Source organism: Coptis chinensis, chromosome 4 (assembly GCF_015680905.1).
Source record: "Coptis chinensis isolate HL-2020 chromosome 4, ASM1568090v1, whole genome shotgun sequence".
Taxonomy (NCBI): Eukaryota; Viridiplantae; Streptophyta; class Magnoliopsida; order Ranunculales; family Ranunculaceae; genus Coptis; species Coptis chinensis.
Genome location: NC_141459.1, coordinates 72,645,161 through 72,650,418, shown reverse-complemented (window position 1 = coordinate 72,650,418; position 5,258 = coordinate 72,645,161). Strand labels below are relative to the sequence as shown.

Sequence of the window (5,258 nt, the reverse complement as noted above, 5' to 3'; positions counted from 1 at the left end):
GTGTCTTGTTTTCTCTAATATCTTGGACATAGTCTCAAGATATTCTCTTCAAAATGTCTATTTTCTTCCCAATTTGGTAAGGTTCATGAAGAGAAAAAAGACCGCTAAAACAACAAATGCATGCATATGGGTATTGATCAACAAATGCATACATATGTGGCTGGTCCAACAAAGGCGTGAAGTTAAGCGTTCCTCTGTCATTACTCGAGAATGTAAGAACATTTTTGTTAATAAATCGATACTCTGAACATCAAACACGAAATCATACCCTTAATGTAAGGCGCGTACCACCCTGTCAAAGCATCATTTATTGTTATGACCATTCACAATGTTCCTGATTGTTCAATTTCAACTTCTCCACATGCTTTTCAAGTTAAAATTCTTCATCTGAGCCACATCTATCAATGACAAAATGATTTAATAAAAATTGCATTAACATTTGCATGACGAAAGAACTAATGCTATATATAGTACCAATGCTAAATGGAAAACCATTTTGTGTCATGTACTCACTCCAAGCTTCTAGCCCATCAACAGTTTTCTCAGTCTACTTCACTAGAGAGAAAATATCATTTCATAGCAACAAACCTGCAAAAAGATAGAAAAATTCCTTGGATCTAAGAATACAGACCTTTTAAAACATAAAATATATGATTAATGAAGATGACTTCAAAACAGGTCTTCTGTGATTGTTGTGCTTGCCAGCTAAAGTTCTCTTATGAAAGCGAAAACACAATTGGCTGAGTAGAAAACTAACAGGAGACTTGCCAATTAAGAATGGTTGTGATATCCAAACTGAATTAACCCCTTGGGCATTCACCATTATACTACTACCAGATACAACAATAAAAACAAAATGACATATAGACCTGTGGGCAATATAGCAATTTGGACTCAAAATACTATATGTGAACAACAAAAGTATAAATGTCTAAAAAATGTGAAAATAAATTTAATATATCTAACAAAACATCTTTTCAACTCGTAATCATAGAAATGTCTGTGGTGCAAGTTGCCCATAAATATTATATCAGAAGATAAGCTCTATATATATTTAAGTGATCGTAAGACCACATTTACACAAACTAATCAGGATGCAAATATATCACAGTAAAAATATGTCTACTTTATCGAGAATTGCAACTTTCACATACTTGTAAATTGTAGAGAAATTGACTAAATAGGAATTGTAAGATAAAGCAAAGAAAGGGGTAAAAACAGAATGATGCGGAAGAAACCGAGAAATGCCGCGGCGCAATCAAGCGTCGCATTATAGGAAAATAGGTAAAACAATGCACGATCACGCCAAGCAAGTGGCATTAAAAAGTGCTAAACGGACTTCAAACAGCTTGTTTGATAATACTGATATTTGGTATTATCAAAGATTATTACCTCAAACTGCAAGAAATGGATTGTGTTAAAACGGACTTCCAAACTCCTTGTTTTCTTCTTTTTCTTCTTTTTCTTTCTTTGATTGAGTATTTACTGAATCTAAAAATTAGGTTTTGAGGAGTGCGAAAATAATGCGGCGGTGAGAGAGAGAGAGAGAGGAGAGAAAAAAAAAAGTCATGTTTTATATTTCGATTTTTTTCATTTCGCGAAATTTTTAAGTTTGTAACACTTCTCCAACGCTTTTTAAGTGTTAGCAATTAATTCCGGAAATTCACCCAAATAAAGCAACGCTTTACAACATTGCCAACGCTTATTTAACGTTGGAAACTTACTAACGCTAAATAAGCGTTACAAATCAAAAAAGGTGCGTGTTGCAAATATCCTATTATGGTGTAGTGCTAGTTATCCCATGTGAGCAGAGGCCCAGGCTTGCGGGTGTGCCCAGGTCATAACAACTGGTATCAGAGCAGATGGTTCAACAAGGATAAATGCACCGATCATGCATAATCAAGAGACAAAATCATTCAAGGTGAAGCACCAGCGAAGGCAGTAACTTATGTCAAGTTACTTAACGAAGCATTCCCGTTACACTAAAGATTGGTGCCCCTTGGATGTTATGGAGATTTGAGAGGGTGAATCACACAGTCAAGGTTCAAAAGGTACGATGGAAGAGGAGACCTTGCAGACCACCTGCACCATTTCAGGCAGTAGATACTGCTATGGCAAGAGCACATGTATGATGGGCTCCGATGCATGATGTTCCTTGCCAGCTTGAAAAGGGGAGCCTCGGACTGATATGATAGATTGGCACTGCGAATCTTACATAAGTTTGAGGAGTTGGAACAAGCGTTTGTGGATCATTTCATTCATCAGAAGAGAAGGATAGTCAACATTGTTGTACTCTTCAATATCAAGCAGAGGTCCACAGAGACGATTAGAGAATTCCTTTGTAGATTCAAGGAAGAAACCTTGAAGGTGGAGAATCTCGATGAGCATACCATAGTCATAGCTTTCCAACATGGGCTGCGAGTAGGAACTAGAGTCCATGAATCCGTATCCAAGATAACTACGTTGCACGCCCTGTACCCAAAAGTTGAAAGGCACATAAGATACTAGGACATCATGTAGATGATAAGGTTATATACTAAAAGCATTACTTTTGCATTAACTCTAATTCTTCATTTTTGAATGAGAATCATATAGGCAAATGTTATGCATATTAGTTATATGCATGTGTCTAATACTTTATGTTGTAGATGATATAGTGTGAACACACAGAAGATCATATCATCAGTACTTTATAAAGTATAAGTAATCGTTCACAACCTAAATGGATTTGGACAAACTATTAGTACGATTGTAGTATAATATGGTATTAGTCTATCTTGACTATAGGATTACACTAGTACACTTTGTGTGTATTGAATAGGACCAAGTGAGGTTGTTTCTCATTATACTGACTATATAAGAGAACAAACGCCTATGTTATTATGGATGCTTGTCCTCCTAATCCGGATATAATAACGGGCACTTACGTGCATTGTACATTACTTTAAATCATCAATGAGTGAGATTCATTGGTGAATCAACAAACTCGATGGATTGGATAATGACATTGTATGTAAGGTGTCTTTGATGATTATATAAGGAATCGTGTCCCCATAAGAAGTCGGGTTGATGATGTCCCCTTGAGGAGCTCAAAAATATTGTCATGTAAACCCTGCAGGTGGATTTATTCCGACATGACAATGAGGTTGAGTGGTACTACTCAAGGACATAAGAAGTTGATTAATGTAGTTGTCAATAACTTGACTTAACCAATGGACATTCGATATCTTAAACACGGGGAGATCAACGAGCATATAATATAGAGCCCATAAACGCTGACACGTAATTTGGGATTAAGGCGGTAGTGCAACAATGGCCTTTAGTGGAATAAGCCATTTGTTAACGGACTTGGGCCGTGTGTTTTGGGCGAACATGGGAAGCCCAAGCCCGTCAGGAGGCCCAACCCTAATTTCTCCTCATGGTCCCTGTTGTAGCCTATAAATAAAATAATCTCTCTCTGGCCGAAATTCACTATTCATCTGAACAGAAAAAGAGGCAAGGAAAGATAGATCCAAAATTGGATCTAACTTTGTGAGAAAGAAGGGGATTGGTAGATCGTTGTCCACATAACGTCCAATCTATTCTAAAGGAATACAACAGAAGATCAAGGGGTTGATTGTTGATTCGGATTCATAAAGCTTGGATTCTTAGAGTTATCAAACCGGATCTAAAAGGTATGTTCTCTATCACAAATCGTGGACACCCATTGATTCCGCTGCGCGTGGTGTTCGCGGTTTGTAGAAATATTTGCATTCTGAATAACGGTTCCTACAGTAGAGAGATTCGAAAGAGCATAATAAGACAGGAAAATCCATAGAGGCCGTAAAAAAAAGGGACAGAAGGGATAAGGTACGGACTGTGGAAAGAGAAGGATGATCTTACAGGTGAGAGACACAAAGATCATAAAGGAGCAGAGACCGAGTTAGGAGGGACACTAGAGAGAGGAAACCCTACCGCAAAATAGACCAGACTCCTCTTAACAGGCCATTGGAGGAAATTTTGTCGTTGATAAAGGGTCAACAATATTATGAAGGACCGCGAAGTACTCCAGTGGAGATGGCAGGGAAACCGTTTTGCGCTTATCATCAGATCAAAAATCATGCAACCAATGAATGTTACACCTTGAAGTGGCTAATATAGAGAATGATAGAAAAGGGGATGCTTAGGGAGTTTGTTAAAGAGGTTCGTCAAGTTGAAAGAGAGCCTACACCGGCTAGAATCTTAGGAACGATCAACGTCATTTTTAGTGGAGAAACATTGGGAAGGAATGTACACAGAGAAAAGATGAGGAGGATGGCGAGTCTGCAACAGATCAATGAGCTTGTGGGTACACCGCGGCCAGCTGTGGGAGCCACCCCAGGAGAAGGAATGATATTATTCACCCTAAAGGATCTGGAGTCGGTGATTTCACCCCATGAGGATGCGTTGGTTAATTATCACAATAGCGGTAGGAAATTACATGGTAAAGAGGGTACAGATAGATTATGGGAGCTCAGTCAACTTATTATTCAAGGGGGCAATGGAAGAAATGAGCATCGGAAGGGAGTAGATAAAGCCCCCACAGACAAACATGTTCGGGTTCAACGGTAACATAAAAGAGCGTATGGGAGAACTCGTTTTACCGGTGACCGGATGCCCAGTAACGGTATTCACTCGCTTCATGGTAGTGGACACCAACTCATAATACAATGTAATCCTAAGGAGAAGGTGGATCCATGAAATGAAGGCAATCCCATCCACCTACTACCAGGTAATCTGTTTCCCCACTAACGGGGAATGAATGTATGAAATAAGGGGTGACCAGGTTGTGGCACAGAATATCCACCAAATGACGGTCAAAAGGCTAGTCTATGGGCTAGGGAAGGATAAAACGGAGGATGGGTTACAAATTGATAAACATAAAATGATAGTTTTACCTACGCATAAATGACGAGACTCAAACGCAAGTAAAACTAAAACTATTTTCGCGTGTAATTTATCAAAGTTTTTCTACTCTCGAATGCTATCGCAATAGAGTTGGAGTAGAAGATTCGTTCCACTCCTAGTTCTTTAGTTATTCAATGTTTTCAACGACTATCGGTCTATCCAAAGTTAATGAGAGTAATGTTGGAAATTATACTACGATGTCAATTAAAATACTAAACAAGATATGAATAACGAAATGACTAAATTACTAAGGTTTGAATATAGATAAAGAATTAGAGGGGATTGAATCCACCTTGAATCCAACTTGATAAACTAGCATAGATTGTTGTAAT

At 38.2% G+C, this 5,258-nt stretch overlaps 1 long non-coding RNA gene across 1 annotated transcript; it reads right to left on the bottom strand.

Annotated features, from left to right (window-relative positions):
- Window positions 1–282: 282 nt before the first annotated feature.
- LOC147504706 (uncharacterized) lies at window positions 283–1,518 on the bottom strand. Its single transcript, XR_015220440.1, has 3 exons — window positions 1,393–1,518; window positions 475–588; window positions 283–398 (listed from the first exon to the last, which is right to left on the bottom strand). It is a non-coding gene; the product is annotated as an uncharacterized LOC147504706 (long non-coding RNA).
- Window positions 1,519–5,258: the final 3,740 nt, after the last annotated feature.